Genomic DNA, 19,286 nt, shown 5'->3' with positions numbered 1-19,286 from the left:
TCAGAGGCCTGTCTACCTGACACAAATACTACTTGATCTATATGAATGAGACGTGGGAGAATTGGGTTGAACCTGTTTGCCAAGATCTTGCTGTAGAGTTTTAGATCGTTATTTAGAAGGGAGATTGGCCTATAGTTGCCACAAAGGAGAGGGTCTCTACCCTCCTTGTGGATAATTGCCAGGTTTGCCGCGGTGATTGTAGAGGGGATCGGTTCCCCTTGCAGGAAAGAGTTGAACATATCTAAGAGTAGGGGGAGAGAATCGGCAAGAATGCTTTATAATAAGCGTTGGTGAAACCGTCCGGGCCGGGCGTTTTGGCTAATTTAAGGGAACCAATGGCTCCCGATAGTTCCTCCTGAGAGATTTCTTTGTTTAGATTGTCTAGTTCCTTGTTCAAAAGGGATGGGAGGTTACAGTGCTCCAGGTATTGTGTAATTGTTTCGAGGGACGTCGGGTCATGGTTAGGGGGGTGTAGGTTGTAGAGGTCAGAGTAAAAATCCGCATATTCCTGAGCTATCTCTTTCTCTATATATGAAATTTGTCCGTTTTTAGTACGGATTTTAGAGATTTGTGATTTGATTCGGGTGCCTCTGAGTTTAGTGGCCAAGAGCTCATCGGCCTTGTTGCCCTTGTCATAAATTTTTTGTCTGGACCATGTCAGTGCTCTCTCTACCTCTTCGAGTTGGGTGTGTTTGAGGGCTACTCCAGTTTGGTTTAGTTGTTTGAATAGTTTTTTGGAGGCTGTGTGCTTAGGCTGTTGTTCAAGTTGCGCAATCTTATCTGTAAGGTCTTTTTGAAGCTTGAGTTTCTGTTTTTTCTTATGGGCCGCGACTGATATTAGGTCGCCTCCGATTGAGGCCTTTTGGGCCTCCCACAGCATTGCTGGGGCCGAGACTGACCCCTTATTAATTTGAAAAAAGATAGAGAGTTTTTCTCTGACTATCATACAGAGAGAGGGGGGGATGGGAGGGGGGATGGGGGTGGAGGAGGGTGGAGAAGGAGAGGGTGGGGGAATGGGGGGAGGGGAGGGCACTTTTTAGTAAGACGTGCTAGGATGTGGCACGTTCTAGTTGGTGTCGGGGGTGGAGGGGAAGGGCAAGGGCAGAGTGCCGCGGTCTTCTTTCCCGATCTGAGGAACGACGGCCGGGAGGCAGTTGATTACCCAGGTTGGTGTTCGGCTGGTTCGGCTCCGCTTCTTTCTCTCGAACCGTGGAGGGAAGCTGGGTGGGGGGGGGGAGCCCCAGGTTGGTTATGAGCGAGACTGGAGGCGCTGATCCTGGTCTGAGGCGTTGGGGAGCTTCTGATTTGCTATGCGTTCAGAGGCTCTGGGCGTTTCTGCTTCTTCCTGGCGCACTGTAGACTTAGAGGGCCCTCTGCTGTCTGGTGGTGGGGTGAGCCCCAGCGCTTTGAGGAAAGAGGGGGAGTCTTCTGGTCTGGAGATGGTATGATGGCGGCCATTTCTCAGAACCATCAATTTGAAGGGGAAGCCCCAGCGGTAGGTGATGTTACGGTCCTTTAGAATGTTAATGAGGGGCTTCATCTCCTTCCTCCTGGCCACAGTGACCCTCGACAGGTCGCTGTATATCTGGATTCTGTTATTTTCTATGTGGAGGTCTCCTGCTTTTCTGCTCGTGGATATGATTCTTTCTTTGGCGGAGTACATGTGAAATTTAATAATCACATCTATGCGACGGTTTGGATCAGAGGATTTCGGGCCTAGCGCTCGGTGAGCTCTGTCCATTTGTAAATCATGCTCCGTCAAGTCTGGGACCAGGGACCGGAACAGCTTGTGCAGGTAAGGTTGGAGGACCTCAGGTGTGACTTCTTCAGGTATATTTCTTATCCGGAGGTTCTGCCTGCGGTCCCTGTTTTCTTGGTCCTCAAGGGAATCTTTTAACTCTTCAATGACCTGTCCCAGTCTGATAACCTCTTCCTCTGTGCTATTTTGCGATCCTATTACATCTCTGATCTTGTGCTCTAGCTTGTCAGTGCACTTCGTGAGGCCGTTGATATCTGCCCTTAGGCTCTCCAGGGCAGCATTCACGTCTTCCTGGACTCCTCTCCTCATTTGGAGGAAAAGGGCATCGAAGTATTGTTTATTTAGGCCGAATTCCGGCGGTTCTCAGCTGTCTGTGTCTGGCGCCTGATCCACATTTGAGGCCTGCATGGCCTCCTCAGTGCCATCTTGCGAGTCGCAGCTCGGCTCCGGCAAGCGCTGCGCGGGGGTAAAGTACTTGGTGACCCCTTGATTCTGAGTCGCTTTTCCATTTGATAACATGGTCCCCTGTTCTTGTATGTTTTGGGGGTGTTTTGGCGATTTTTTGGTGGCGGTGGGTGCTTAAATGAGCGGGTTATCGGCGAGGGTTTTCGGGAGCTCCTCTACAACCCGACCATGCTCTGTGACATCACCGGAAGTCCCCCCCGAATGAACATTTTTATTGAAACAGGGTCATTCTATTGATTGGTTTTCTGGGAGGTTCTGGAGTTATGGGGACAAGAAGGGGGGGGGCAGAAGGGAGACAGATCACAGCCTCTCCTCTCCAGCACCTCCTCACCTTCCACTGCTTTGGGGCGCCCCTTTGGGAATGAAGGGGAGGCTCACGGCTCCTACGCCGCACCCTGTCGCAGAGGGTCAGGCCAGCTGACCAAGGGGATGTCTACAGGTCCTCCCCTCACTGCAGCAGACCCGCGCCAGCAGTTTGGGGTGCCGGGGGAAGATACAAAGATACAGGCACCTCCGCGGATCGTCGATCCAAAATGGCCACCGGTCCCTTCAATGCGGCTCTGTTGGCAGCTCTCAGCACAGCGCCAGGGTCCGCGCTGTGCCAAGCAATTGTTTGGGAAAATCCCCTGCCTCTTAGAACACTGCATTAGGCGAACTTGATGGCTGCGCCCCCCACCATTCTGCCGCCCTAGGCGGTTGCCTGATTTTCCTAATGATTAAATCGGCTGTGTATATCGATAGACTATTAGGCACGGTCCTTCATCTTGCCTAGAAGCCTATCAATCTACCCAGAGATGGTTTAACCATTCAGCAAACTAGGGGTGGCATAATGTGGGGGGCGGCAGCCATCAAGTTCACCTACTGTAATGCAGTGTTTTAACAGGCAGGAGATTTCCTCAAGCCGGGAGAGAGCAGGGCGGAGGCTGGGCAGTTTCCAACCATCTTGATTGGCTGCTGCTGGGTATAGCAGCCAATCAAGAAGAGCTCTCAGGAGCATGGGGGCAGCACCAAGAAGAAGGCTGCAGCATGGATAGCAGGAGACAGGTGAAGCTGTGTGTCTCAGTGTGTGTCTCTGTGTGTGTCTCTGCCTGTCTTTATGTGTCAGTGTGGGGGGCGAGAGAATGTGTCAGAGGGGGAGAGAAAGTGTGTCAGTGAGGGGGGGGGAGTGTGCAGTACGGGGGAGAGAGTGTGTCAGAAGGGGGAGAGAGTGTCACTGGAGGGAGAAAGATTGTCAGTGTTGGGGGAGAGTTAGCGTCAGTAGGGGCAGAGAGAGTGTAAGTGGAGGAGGAGAGAAACAGTCAGTGGGGGGGGAGAGAGTCAGTGGGGTTGGAGAAAAAGTTTTAGTGGGAGGGGAGAGGGAGAAGGAGTGTTAGTGGGGGAGGAAGGAGATAATTCCAAACCACTAAGGGCCTTATTCAGAAAGCCTCGATAAGGCCCTTATCGAGCACTTATCGACCTAAAATGGCTACTGGTATTCAGATAGCCTCGATAAGTGCTCGATAACGGCCTGTATCGACGCAAATTTTTATCTCCGTCCGGAATTCGCTGACTGAGCAGCTATCAGGCCCTTATCGACCATTTTTGGAGGGTTGATAAACTCCCGCTATTCAGAGACCCGCGAGTCGGGTGTCGCGGCCCATCGCAGCCCATCGCAAGCCTAAAAAACGATGTTCTCCCCAAATCCAATTCCCCACAAAATTGTTGGACAATTGGTGGGGAAATGCCTCGATGAGCTGCGATGGGTCGGGACATAGAAGAAATCAGGCCCCTTTCCTGCCTCGGATTGATGCCGGGGGTCTCCGGAGCTGATAGCCATTAATAGCAGCTTCGGACCCCCCCCGGCATGCATCCGAGGCAGGAAACATGAATGTAAAGCAACTTCATTACCTTAGCGGCTAACTGCTAAGGCAATGAAGGGGTTAAACACCCGTGCCAGGCTTACTGTAATAAACATACAGTACAATGCAATACTGTGGCTAGCGTGGGTGAGTGAAGGGGGAATTTGGCCCTTAGTGGCTAGTTTAGGCATTGCGGGGGCGTTGCGGGGGGAGTTAACCCCTTCATTACCTTTGCGGTTAATACCGCTAAGGTAATAAAGGGGTTAACCCAACCGCTACCCCCCGCAAGGTCTAAACACCCATTCTTAGGGCTAATACCCCCTTCACTCACCCGTGAGGCCTAAGCACCCACCCCAGACTGACTATACCCACCCTATACCCATTGAGTAGTATAGTGGTACATCATACCCATATAATAATATTATGGGCATGATAAGCCTCTATAGCACTCAATGAGCACCTTAATAAAAATACAGTAATACACAAGACACACAGTAATAAAACCTAACTATACTCCCAATAAACACACTTCACTAAATAAAATCAGTAGCCAGCTAATCCAATCAATATAAGCAATTACAACATCAACAATGAATTAATTAAACCATTACCCAATCAAACCAATTAATCCCTAAAGCAACTCAAAATGAATAGTAACACTAACCAATGTAAACAATGAATTAATCCAACATTAATTAATGTGACCATTAAAAGACAAATAAATAAATTAAAACTATCTCAGAAGTATCCATAAAACACATTAGCTAACATAATATAACATTAAGTACAAGCGAACACCAATCGCAAACCTTTTAATACATTAACCATAAACAAACAATCACATCCACATCAATAACAAGCGAGAAATGCCCCCCAAATATTGGCATAATTATGTATTAATCTGTACCCTAAAGAGGTACAGATTAATATATTATCAGTCAATGTGCCTCCCCCAAAAAATCAAAAAACACACCCAAAAAATAGACCTGTAAAAAGAGACATTTACAAACATAGAATATCTTACTTACCATTAGAAGCGGTGGCCCTCCGACTCCCGGGGTAACAGGAAGCTCAAGTACCTTGAAGGCCTCCAACAGCATCCGATGCCATCTGCCATCAGGATCCTGCTCAGGTACCCCAAACTTCTTTTTTCTTTCTTTACTCACCGTCTTCTATCTTCATCTGTTACCATTTCTTGTTGTTCGTTATCTTCTTTCTTCATCTGTCAATCCATAAAACCCCATGTTAAATCCCAGCCGATGCTGTCTCGTCGGCTTCTTGGGCTCAAATGTGGCGTCACGGCTTTAAATATGGCTTGTGACGTCACATTTAACCTCACAATGGTTAACAGCCACCTGATGGAATTGGTTCCCACGATCTGATTGACTGAAATACCTTGTGACACAGCAGCCATCTTGGATTTACCAACGTCATGTTAAAGGTAAATGAAGCACAGCCATTCTGATTGGCTGGCATCATTCTCTTTAAGTGACGTCACGGCAAAAAAAATTGCTTAAGTCTGCACATGGTTTTAACAGCCAATCAGGTGGCTGTTAACCACTGTGAGGGTAAATGTGACATCACAAGCCATATTTAAGGCCTTGACGCCTCATTTGAGCCCAAGAAGCCGACGAGACAGCATCGGCAGGGATTTAACATGGGGTTTTATGGATTGACAGATGAAGAAAGAAGATAAAGAACAACAAGAAATGGTTACAGATGAAGATAGAAGACGGTGAGTAAAGAAAGAAAAAAGAAGTTTGGGGTACCTGAGCAGGATCCTGATGGCGGATGGCATCGGATGCTGTTGGAGGCCTTCAAGGTACGTGAGCTTCCTGTTACCCCGGGAGTCGGAGGGACACCGCTTCTAATTGTAAGTAAGATATTCTATGTTTGTAAATGTCTCTTTTAACAGGTCTATTTTTTGGGTGTGTTTTTTGATTTTTTGGGGGAGGCACATTGACTGATAATATATTAATCTGTACCTCTTTAGGGTACAGATTAATACATTATTATGCCAATATTTGGGGGGCATTTCTCGCTTGTTATTGATGTGGATGTGATTGTTTGTTTATGGTTAATGTATTAAAAGGTTTGCGATTGGTGTTCGCTTGTACTTAATGTTATATTATGTTAGCTAATGTGTTTTATGGATACTTCTGAGATAGTTTTAATTTATTTATTTGTCTTTTCATGGTTACATTAATTAATGTTGGATTAATTCATTGTTTACAGTACATTGGTTAGTGTTACTATTCATTTTGAGTTGTTTTCAGAATTAATTGTTTTGATTGGATAATGGTTTAATTAATTCAATGTTGATGTTGCTAATGATTATATTGATTGGATTAGCTGGCTACTGTTTGTATTTAGTGAAGTGTGCTTTTTTGTTAGTTTATTTGGCTTTTCTTATTGTGTGTCTTATGTATTATTACTGTATTTTTATTAGGGTGCCCATTGAGTGCTGTAGAGGCTTATCATGCCCATATTATTATTATATGGGTATGATGTACCTCTATACTACTCAATGGGTATAGGGTGGGTATAGTCATTCTGGGGTGGGTGCTTAGGCCTCCCGGGTCAGGGTGGGTTAACCCCTTAATAACTATAGCGGTTAGGAACTGCTAAGGTGATTAAGGGGTTAGGAGCCATTAGAATGTATTTTTTTTCAATATATGCTTTCTGGCAATGGAGGACAGAGGGACCTTCTGTTGTGGTAAGTATAACTGTATTTATTTATTTTATTTATGTATGCGACTGTAGTGTTTAATAATGGGCAAATAATATATTATCCATATCTGGATAATAGTTAATTTGCCCATTACTGTACTGTATGGATTTGGGCAGAGGGGCGGGGGGGTGGGGGGCGTGTATTGATGTGTTTTTACATATTAATTTTAATATATATTTCTTTAATAGTGTAGAGGTGCAGGGGGTCTCCGGAGCTGAACCACGTTGGTTTTATGTCCGGGGACCCCCTACTTCCCGAGATACAGGCCTCTTTATGGGGTGCCGTCATCCCTCTGCATTGAAATGTCCCGTGTCACGTGACCGGGACATTTCCTTGCATAGGAGATACCGGCACCCCATAAAGGTGCCTGTATCTCGGGAAGCAGGGGGTCCCCGGGCATAAAACCAACGTGGTTCAGCTCCAGAGACCCCCTGCATCTCTACACTATTAAATGAATGTATATTTAAATAAATAAATTTCGGGCGACATTTCCGCTGGGAGAGGCGGCTCTTCAGAGCAGCTCTCTCTGCAGCAGAAATGAATCGCTGGTTTTTGCCTTTTCAGAGGCTCTCGACTCTCGCTGGCAGCAACTCGCCAGTTGTGGGCATTCTGCTATCACAGGTATTCGAGCCTTTCTGAATACCGTGATAGCAATGCCCAAAAAACATTCATTTTAATTTCCCTGGCGAATTTTTTTATGAATGTTCTCTGAATAAGGCCCTAAATGTTTTACATTTAATTAAAAATGTCAATATGGAAGACCTGTATTCTAAAATATGGGTTTCTTTATGGATTTTGTTAACAATGCCTCTTTCCATCGCCACTGGTGAGCTGAGTTTTTCCAAACTTAAACTCATTACGACTTGTTTAAGATCAAGCATGTTCCAAGAAAGATTGAATTTTCTAGCTACTTATTCAATTTAAAATGGCATCGCTCAAATCCTGTATTTCTCTGAATTGGTCAAAAATTTCGCAAAAATGAAAGCGAGAAAAGTTAATTTTTATTACAACATTTGTGAGTACCAAACTTTCCATTCTTGATTATACCCTTTTTCTATTAAAGTTAGTCAAATTTTCTATTAAAGTTTTTCATGTATACATGTGTATCTATTTATCAAGGTTATTATGAGCGTCACGTCCGTTAGCCCCCCCCAAAAAATGATTACTTGAAAACATTATCAATATGAAAAAGACAGGGAGCACCCAACATGTTTTCACACAGGACGCCAAAATGACTAAAACCATCCCTGTTTTAGTGTTAGTCTTATCCTCAGTTACTTATTTATTCCTCACCCATTATATACATTGGTACAACAGATGTAGCAGACTTTGGCGTTCCCCAACATGTGCAACATAATTAGAAAAACTGCAGCTGAGAAATCTCTGAGCTACAGCTTTCATATTGTTAAGGAGGCAGCGAACATGGACTGTCGCAAAACCTTTAACCCGTGTAATTGAAACTCTGAGTGTACATAAGTTAAGGGATAAAAATGTATAGGATTTTGACTATAAATCATGACCTGCTTAGTTTAATGAATAGTATGTACAGTACAGTAACTGAATATCTACCTCATGGGCATAGAAATGTACATATTGTATAAAATATTTTGTGAAATAAAAATAATAGACTTTCATTATAAAGGTCATTGCAAAATTATTTATAGTTTTTAAAACCGCAGTTTGTAAATAGTTTAGGTATTAGTTTACAATAAAAGCAATGTCTAAAATACTGTAGATAAAATGTCTATAAAAAATAGCTTTTATCGTTCTGAGCCTGATACTCATCCATCTAAACATATAACAATTCATCATTCATGTGGTTTATGGGTTGGAAATATGTTCATCATTTTTTTTTGTCCATCTTTGAAAAATCTACTTTAAAAATATGAAAAATTTGGTTTTCTTGCTTACTGCCTACGCGTTGCATATTTTGTTCATCTATTGAATTGCTTGGGACTTATATACAAAACTGGAGACAAATATATGGCTTGGAAAAAAGATGTATAGATGTTTCCCATTTTGAATAGACTACATAGGACCCAAGGTTGATAAGAAACTGCTTTAAAATATGAAATACTTTTTGGGATTTACATTCTTATACTTTACATAATATTCCATGGGAGCGTAAGTTAATTTTGCTTTATAAAACGATTTAGCTATTATTTTTTAAACTTATAAGATGCATCCCAAACATCAAATGTTTAACCTCACATACCTCTCAATCCTTGAAGTCCTTGTACACTAGGATCTCCTTTCATACCTTTGTCTCCTTTATCTCCTTTTGGCCCAGGAGGACCTATAAAATAAAAAAAAAACAGAAACTTTCTTAATTTAAAACAAAATTAAATTACTTTTCATGTTAATTAACAGCATTTATGTAAAAAGGGGTTGCAACTGTTTTGTTCTGGGGAGGCCCTTTAAAGTAGCAGTTCAACTGCCGTTTTACATTTTTTTCTTATTTTTCACATTCAATACAGTATGTGCATCAATACAATCTGCACACTGACAAGTGATGAGCTAAGTTGACAATTGATCCGTTCTCCTGTGATTGATCAGCAAAGATTCGGCTCGGGGGTTCTCTAAATCACTGTCAGTGCTGCAGAAGATTACTCAAGATGCAAAGTTCTGTGTGGAAGATCATATGACAAAAATTATTGTTATAGTTATAGTACATTAGAAAACATTAACAAATGTCTTTAAATGTTTCTTTTAAATGCTACAAGTATTTTCTCATAGTACTGAACTGATTTATTAATAAAAATACACATGTAAGATATTGCTTGAACTGCAGCTTTAATGCTGAAGGCATCACAAAATTAATAACCTACTAAAATGTTCTTCAATTTGTAAATTCAAATGTAGTAAACTGGTATAATTCCCTAAACTAAATTCTTAGCATTATTTATCAAAGTCTCCCAGCAGCAAACTGGTACAAACATGGGACAAAAACAGCATTGTATATACACTCAGAGGAATAGTTTTGATTTTTTCTGATGTCATATATTTGCTAACAGAAGATCCTGGAAACCAAACTGTTGCTGCAGTCTAGGTACTTCTGTATTGTAGCCTGATACTGTACCAGTTTATCTGAAAAAAAGGTTATTAACTCCCAAACAGAAGACCCAATAAACAATCATAAAATAATTTAAAATAGTATTTAATAGCTACAGGGAAAATGAGATGCATATGTAGCCATGTCTGGTTTTGGCTACTAATCTGCCCTCCCTGACATGCAAGCCCTGGTAACAGTGCAGGCAGTGTTAGGACCAATCCAGGGTTTTTCCCACTAGCAATCAGCTTCCTTGAGGGACAGGGGAGGAGGTGGGCTAAGGCTTGTGTTCTGCCCAATAAGGGGCTCAGACCCTGGACCTCCCCTTCGGTACTTTAGGGGCTGCACTTCTTTATTTAGGTAGTTGTCTCTCCCTTTGATAGACTGATATAACACAGAGGTGTACCTGCTGTCCCCTCCCCTTGGGGAGTGGGGGGTGATTACCATACCTCTGACTCTATTAGGGAGCCAGGGAAGAGTTTGGACTGCCCTTTGTGCCCCAGGCCAGGGTTGGAAGTACAGTACACTTACATATTTATATTTCTTATGTATTTTATATTTCTTATGTATAATAAATTACATGTACACTAAGTATAACAAATTAAATGATTAGTATCATTAGTATATTTTAGACTCAGGGCGATGTTCATTAAAGACTGATAGGGCTGATTACTTTAGTGCATGATTACATGGAAACTCAAATTGAGGTTAATTGGAGTTCTTGTGTGATTCTGCCCCAATTTGCACTGATAGCGTTTAATGAATAACCCCTTATGAATAATCACACTAGGAGCATGTTTTACAGATGTAAGCTGCCTAACTGTCGCCCCCTGTCAGGGAAACTGTGGAATCCTGACTGTGGCATCACCAGGCAGCAGGAAATCTCTCCTTAGGGGTCCCATTCTGAAGAATTGACCCCCACAGGCAGCCACAGCCTTTACTGTCCATGGAGATGCAGCATTGCACTTTTCAAATGCAGCTTTCACAACAGTGAGTCTGGCTATCTCTGTATGTAGGGAATGCTTTGGATCTAAACACTCCAGATTGTATATCTCATGGGTCTCAAAAAAATCTGTAATTAATCTGCTTCTGGATTATGTGATTATGTGTTAAACTCTGGACTGCTTACCTCTGGACCACCACTGTGGACAACATTTGGATTCTGGGGTCCATCACATATGCTGTGGACTGGCGTATGTGCGACAGGTGCAGTCAGATGTATTGTCGAATATTCTGCCTGACCACTGTCTGCTCACAGCTTCCCCGCCGCCAAACTAATTGCCAAACAGGATAACACAGCGGAATGCCCCTTCTTCAGGCCCGTTAATACAGACCCATTCAGTGACCTTTATCCAACCACATCTCATTTTAGATTTAGGCAAATTTGCCAAATACCACGAGTGGTAGTCTGCGGCAGACTAATGGCCCATCGGATTAACACAGCAGGTGTCTATGCTGTGGGAATCCTACCGAGTTCTACCTGTCTGTGACGGGCAGTAAGAGATAGGCTGAATCAGTCACTCTACCTGCGCGCCTCTACCTGGTGATCGCGGGGTTTTATTTAATTTTAATATTACAGTAATGTAGCAGAGGGTCTCCGGAGCTGAACTGCATTGATTTCTGGTCCGGGGACACCATACTTCCTGAGATACAGATATGGGGTGCCAGTATACCCGCCATGTTAAAATCCTGTGGGTCACGTGGGATTTAAATTCTGCATGGGGATACCGGCATCCAATAAAGTGGTCTGTAACTCGGGAAGTAGGGGTTCCCCGAAGCTGAAATCAACTTTGTTCAGCTCAGAAGACCCCCTGCTCCCACACACTAGTATCAAACAGCCCCCCCACCCCCAAAGAAAAAATCATTACGTTAGCGGTTATCTGCTAATGTAATTAAGCTGCTTACACTATATTTTTATTCATAGTAGCCTCGGGGACCCCCTGCTTCCCAAGATAAAGGCCCCGGAATAGGGTGCCAGTATCCCCGCAATGTTAAAGGCCACCAGTCACGTGATGCAGAGGATTTTAACATTGCTGGGATACCGGCATCCCATACCGGGGCCTGTATCTCGGGAAGCAAGGTGTCCCTGCGGCTGAAATCAACTTGGTTCAGCATAGGAGACCCCTTGCTCACACTCACTATGTATTCAAATAAAATTGAAGCAGTTTCATTACTTTAACGGCTAACCGCTAAGGCAATGAAGGGATTAAGGCAGACTACCAGGTTTATTGGGGCAGAGGGGATGATTGAAGGGGGTAATAACCCAAAAGTGGGTGGTTATGCATCTTGGGTGTGTAGTAGGGGGGTTAACCCCTTCATTAGTAGTAACAGCTATGGTAATGAAAGGGTTAACCTCCCACTACCCACCAAGGTCTGACCACCCACCCTGTGGCAACTACCCCCTTCACCCAATCCCCCTACCCACAATAAACATGAAAATAGCTACAACCTACTGTACCAATACACAACCCACTCCCTATACCCCCATTCTGACTCTGTCTATGCGATTATCAGATACATATGCTTGTACCTCAGGTTACACCACATAAAGACCTGTCCTTCCGTTTTGTACAATTATCAGTCATTGGTTTCTGTCAGATACTATGAACAGTGTACAGACTGATCAGTACTTATGGCTTAGAGCTGTTCCCATAAGATTGAGGTGTGTCTAAAATATAGTGATTATTTTGCTGCTTGGCAATTATTTGGTTTTTGCTCACAGAAGGTGACAATAGAGATGCTGTAATTATTACAAATGTGTCCTTGGTTCAGTTTATTGCTGACTCTCTGCTAATGGCCAGTATGTTTGTTTTTATACAGTAGAGTGCCTCTTAACATATATGATTGCAGAATAGAACCTTTTAACAACTTACTATAATGTACTGTACTTTTGGGTCACAATTTTTCCTCATACTTTTCTGCTGTTATGACTGTAGTGTAACCTCAGTCGCCCTAGCCATTGTCACTTACATAACAACATTAGCTTTCATTGTATTGCCTTGTTCCCTGCACAGGTACAGCTATTTCTCAAGAAACATTATAGTTAAAGTTATACTTTATGTAGCCACCCTTGAGGGGACAATTATAGCAGTGTAAGGGTTAAGGGCCCTAGAGGGCTGTGTGGACTACCACAGAGTAACCCACTCTTCCATGTTATGTCTTAGGATAGTGACATCACCACTAAAAAATATATACCCAGCTAGAATGTTGTATGTTCAGGTTCCTGGAGGAGTAACAGTTGGAGGAGCCTCGCTGTATATATTGTAGATACACCATATGTTTCTGTGTCTATAGAAGTAAGTCAGGAAGGATCTGTCCCCATTTTTTATGTTGTTGTCAGGGCAAGTGTCCCTTCAGTATAAAATAAGGGGAGAGGGGGAAGGGAGGGAAGAGAGAGGGAAAAGGGAAAGCTCCCGCATCAGCCGAAGTACATAGAGTAATAGGTAAGTAGATAGTCAGAGATCGTTTCTGGTGCAAAAGGGGACAAAGAGATATGCAAACAATCAAACGAAAGGTTCCCCCTTGAATGCACTCAGATCGATCTAATTGATATGATGTAGCAAATTAAAATAATTTAATGTATCAATAATAAATAAAATAGTAGTTGTACAGAGGGGTGTGGTAAACAAGTCCAGGACCACCTCCGAATTACATACCAAATATATTACCGTATTACGTACATATACGGAAAAAAGGTAAAGAGAAAAACACTACACCTAAACACACTGGTATATAGCCACAGTCCATATAGATCAACTCCTGCAGAACTAAGTGCAAACCTATTAAAAGGCAGCACTTATATCTAATAAACCGGCAGTCTCAAGTGATGTAAAACTGTCGATGCTAAATCTGGAGGAGATGATTCCTTGAAGGGTAATCTTAAAATACCGATAGGTCCTGGCAGCAGTAAATAGCCAGACCAGTGAAGTGTGATGGTGTAGGTGCAGAAATCAGCGTGAAATCACAGTATCAACACACCCAATTCAATCTGTATAGTCAACATGATGAAGTGGGAGAACCAACTAGCAGAAGTGTAAAGTCCTAGAAAGGGCTAGCACAAAATGTGCAAATGTATAGCCCTGAGGCACGGTTCACTGACCGTATCAAGTTATAGCCTCATAACTAGGAAAACTTCATTAGACATTCACTTTTGTATTAAAAGAAATGTCTCAGTGGTGATAGAATAAAATCACAATGCGTATGGTATATTTTGCTAGTGTCAGTTACCACATTGCAGTTCTCACCCTGAAACACATAGTGAAAGTTTCATGGGAACACACATGCTGATGATAAACAGAAAGATCTACTTCTATACTGCTCATGATTAGTATAAACACAGCACATTTTGCAGCAGTCTCAGTGAGCAGGAAAAAACGCTACACATATTGCATAAGTCTCAATAAGTAGCGACTGTCCAATTAATGGGTAGATACAATTAAATCCTAAGAAACCCTTCATAGTGCATACTAGCAAAATCGTAGCAAGGAAGGGCTATAAACATGATATACTTAGCTTGGTTGGTGATACTCCACGCTTGATCGTGTAGCCCATAAGGACCGTGCTGTAGGGTGACGTCACGCCGTATGGTGACCATACGGCGTGAGTCAACCTACAGCACGGTCCACACTGATACACGCTCCAGCTACATTGTAGCACAGGCTCCTGTTTACCTCCTCCTTATGGGAGATTGAATTGGGTGTGTTGATACTGTGATTTCACGCTGATTTCTGCACCTACACCATCACACTTCACTGGTCTGGCTATTTACTGCTGCCAGTACCTATCGGTATTTTAACATTACCCTTCAAAGAATCATCTCCTCCAGATTTAGCATTGACAGTTTTACATCACTTGAGACTGCCGGTTTATTAGATGTAAGTGCTGCCTTATTATAGGTTTGCACTTAGTTCTGCAGGAGTTGATCTATATAGACTGTGGATATATACCAGTGTGTTTAGGTGTAGTGTTTTTCTCTTTACATTTTTTCCGTATATGTACGTAATACCGTAATATATTTGGTATGTAATTCGGGGGTGGTCCTGGACTTGTTTACCACACCCCTCTGTACAACTACTATTTTATTTATTATTGATACATTAAATTATTTTAATTTGCTACATCATATCAATTAGATCGATCTGAGTGCATTCAAGGGGGAACCTTTAGTTTGTTTGTTTGCAAGTGTCCCTTCAGTTAGTACCCGCAGATATGGCCAAGGTGAAACCAGTCATTCACGACAGAAGAGCTATAGACCCTAAAGAGGTTTCCAAGAGTAGATAGTCGACCATGGGCTTCAGAGTAACTGGGCATAACAGACGTTATGCAGGACATGGAAAGCAATTTTCATGAACTACTGTACAGTACAGGTACAATGATGTTTTAATGCCCACAATGCACAATAGCAGTTTATTGGTTTTAGAATTTGCAGGATTGGGAGAGGGAAACAGGGTTGGGGGTACTCTGTTAACAGATTGCTTAAAATGGCAAGGTGGGTGTCTCCAGAGCTGAATCGTGTGCATTTCACCCCTAGGGATCCTCTGCTTCCCAAGATGCAGTACATACCTCTAAAGGTAATGCGGGGTAAATAAAGAAACAGTAGTACTGCCGGGGTGTAAACCAAAGAGCACACAGGCAGTACATAGAGCACGCAAAGTACGTATGTATCTCTCTGGAATACCCATGCATTTTATTGAAGAACATGGGGTTTAGTTGAAGAACATATGGTGACCAGGAGACACCGACTTATCAACAATGGTTTTGAAAATAAATAATGTATAGCGATTAGATACCTTGTTACCATGCGTCACATAATAGACTAAAATGTTCAATTTTTGCACATCATAGCGTATTTTTTAATGCAATAACTATATACTATCTGTATATACTGTTTATGAGATGGACAAAAATGTTGTGCGTGAAATCAGAACCTACCAGAACCTTTCAGTAGAAAACCAGATACAAAACCAAAACTCTTAAGATCTTTAAAACCAAAAATTATTTGCAACCAAAACCAAAACACGCCCATCTGTAATTTAGGTGTTTCTCTTCAAATCTTTTTAAATTATATTAAGTATTTCAGGTGCAGTATATTAGTTGAATTTCCTAATTGTTAAATGGATTCATACATATTTAAGTATTTGTTTATTTTAAACTTTTCCTGCTTATTTGAAGTTATTTTCCATACTTTGGCCAACATTCAAAACCAAAACTGATCCAAGTTTTGAAGACTTCACGAAATAACGTGGTGGAGGAAGCACACAGGAGCCTTTTCTGTTTGTAAATTGTGCGAGAAACGAGGAAGAACAGAACCTTGTGGCTTTGCAGTACCACAGGAAAATCTACTACAGAACCTGCACAGACCTCCCCCCCCCCCCACACACAGAGCTCCTGGTCTGGTATGGAGATGAATATGGGAACGAGCTTGGTATCAAGGGGGTACGCTGTGGAAAAGTAACGCGCCAGCACCAGTCTGAGGACAACATTTTGAGAAAACGTCGGTGAGTTGGCCCAGCTGTATACTTTGGAGAAGCTTCCCTCTAAATCAGCAGAGAAGAGAATATCCGAAGAAGGAAAAAGACAGAAGGAGCAAAGTAAAGTAAAGCAAAGCAAAGAAACCTTGATGTGAGACCATTTACACAAGGCCGTGTAAGTGTTGATTATATTATACATCCTTCACTTCACTACATATAACAGTCTTGAACTTTAAGCATCTTAGTATTTAAATATTTGTATTATCCCTCAACCTGTTTTCTTGTTTTCCAAGTTTTGACAAATCATAAATAATACAAAAAAAAAGGGAAATCGTTTTTTAACCAAAACCGCATCCAAAACAGTAATTTTTAGAGAGAGGGGAGGGAGAGGGGGAAAGAGAGGGGGAGAGAGAGATCAAAGAAACAGACACACCATACTTGCAGCAAACTTGATACATTATTTCTCGATGTTCTATCCACCCTACTCAGTTGGGTAACCGAAATATCGAGAATTAAAGCATCGAGTTTGCTGTAAATATGGTATGCCTGTTCCATTGACTTCTCTACATTATGCTTTACTAAGCATTTAGACAGTTGCAGGCTCTCCAGTTCTCTGGATGATCTGATTTATAGTGTATCCTGATTTTGTTATATATATATATATACATATATATATATATAAAGCATGTTTTTTTTTATTACTTTGATGTTGTATTTATTTTTTTAATTGTGAGTGTTTAGGATGTAACACATTTTAATATTATGGAATAAAAATGGAATAATAAATTAACATTAAAATTTACATTATAAATAAAAATAATAAAACTAACAATGGATTGAGCTTTATGTACAGTATACTTTACCTTGAATTAAAGTTACATTTTGCAAAGCACATGAATGTTCCCAATCTTTTAACCTGAGGTCAATAGTGATTTTACTCAGCGTTTCCACTTCTTCTTTCATTTCCTGTTCCAGAGTGGCATACTGTTTGTTCTCTTACATTGGCAACTTCTGTTGATGTATTGTAGAAGTATGAACTCAGTTGTGTAATTTCCTTTAAAAAAATATATATAAAAACACGTCATAAATTATTTTTTAAATCACATTAAGATTAGGTGGGTTTTTAGAATATGAGCTTCAAAAAGCGATCACATGATCAGGAAGTGTCAGAGAGTCTGTGGAGATGGTGGTGGCACAACCCTCTGGAATTGACGGGATTAAAATCTCCCTTATTCCATAAAAATTACTAATTTGCCACAGTATCGAAAATTGTGACAGGCCCAAGACAGATTTCCTAAATTTCCCAAATGTTATCGTTTAATGATTCAAACTCACTTTAAATGATCTCAATAAGAATAATTTTTAGAAAGACCACGATAATCCTTGTTTTTACCAGAACCAGAATACTGCCTACCATATCAAATATGTATTTATAATGCATATATTTAGCAGATTCTATTAGTCACTGCTAAACTCATTTAAATCAATGCACTAAATCTGCTGGTTACACACTCAAAAGTAACTTACTAAATGGTGGTAAACAACTAATGGTATGTTTTTAAATGTACTTTCTACATTCCCCAATATCTAGTAGTGTCTTTAGCATATTTGTATTTTGTGATTTGTATTGAATGAAATGCTAATAAACATGCCAGCATGAAATTAGGAAAAGTTATACAGCACACAAAAAGGCACCATAGACTAAATAATCTTCTCTGAAGAACTGTCTCTTTTCCCTTTCAGAAGAATAAATACAAAAAAAGAGGAATGACAGGACAGGCAGCTTTTATTTTATTATGTAAAAGCCGTTCATAATTTTACATAAAACATTTTTAACTTTCTTGTCCTGGAGGGCAGGAGACATGCTTCAAGTACAGTACATTTAAAAAAAATAATTATCGAAACGTTGGAGATATGTGCTATACAGTATGTTCAATACATAATTCTGCTTTGTTACCGTCTGAGTGCTGTCGCCTCTTTGCCGCTTCATGGTAACGTATGGTTTTTTATAATATATATATATATATATATATATATATATATTTTTTTCCAAGAAACCAGAAGTTCAGGGCACTCAAACAGGTATATCAAGAATATATAAAGTTAGTTATCTTTGCAGACAGGGTGCTTGCAGAGCAGCTGGGATCACGATCCACCCGTGAAATTGGACAATATAAAATTAAAAAATATTGTAGCACTCTCTGTAGGGAATAAATAAGGTTTTAATCCATCAAGCAAGCATAAGAGGTCAAATACAGAAAAAAGGAAGCAACTTTTCAGACATCCCGGTCCTTTAGGAGCTTGATAAAGGACCGGAAGGTCCAAAAGTTGCTTCCTTTATATATATATATATATATATATATATATATATATATAATATATATATATATATATATATGGTTTGTTTGTAGGATGGTGCTCTGAAAGTGCTAGGACCGTATGTAATGGAAGGGAGCATAAACTGGGTATATGAATAAAAATAACAGTACTGAACCTTTAAGTGGGCATAGGGTACCCTGAAGGTTGGGGTGGGTTGTCCAAAAACACCCCCCCATCCTCATTGGGTTAGCCCCAGGTAATGTACTCACGTATTGCTTCTTCCCAGAATCTCCCTTCCAAAGCGTGCAGCTGAATTCGTGTAAAAGTTCCAAAGGCCAGGGTGTGCAGCGCACAGCAAGGATGAAAAGAGCAGGTCTTGCAATAAAAATCCTTTATTAATAAATCATCTGGATGTGGGACAGCAGCAAACTTCAACGCGTTTCGTTCCTGAGAACTTTTTCAAGAAGTGCTGTACATTGTAAAATCAACAGTTTAAATGCAGCTGCCCGCCCTGTTTTCGCGCCAATAGTGACATCATTACGCGTCATCTAACCAATAAGAATCGTGTATGCCGCGCATGCGCCGCGCGCCAGAGCACTCTGGGACTCCCTGCAAACCTCAATCATGATCGGCACGCCTTTCAGGGCGGCCTCCC

General features: G+C 41.5%; 1 pseudogene; it reads right to left on the bottom strand.

Moving 5' to 3' along the window:
• Positions 1-2,122: 2,122 nt before the first annotated feature.
• The window catches only part of LOC142502744 (AP-2 complex subunit alpha-1-like), a 32,677-nt pseudogene continuing 15,513 nt past the window's right edge, over positions 2,123-19,286 (bottom strand).

Source organism: Ascaphus truei, chromosome 1 (assembly GCF_040206685.1).
Source record: "Ascaphus truei isolate aAscTru1 chromosome 1, aAscTru1.hap1, whole genome shotgun sequence".
NCBI lineage: Eukaryota > Metazoa > Chordata > Amphibia > Anura > Ascaphidae > Ascaphus > Ascaphus truei.
The sequence above is the reverse complement of the archived record's forward strand: the minus strand, read 5'-3'. Positions and strand labels throughout refer to the sequence as shown.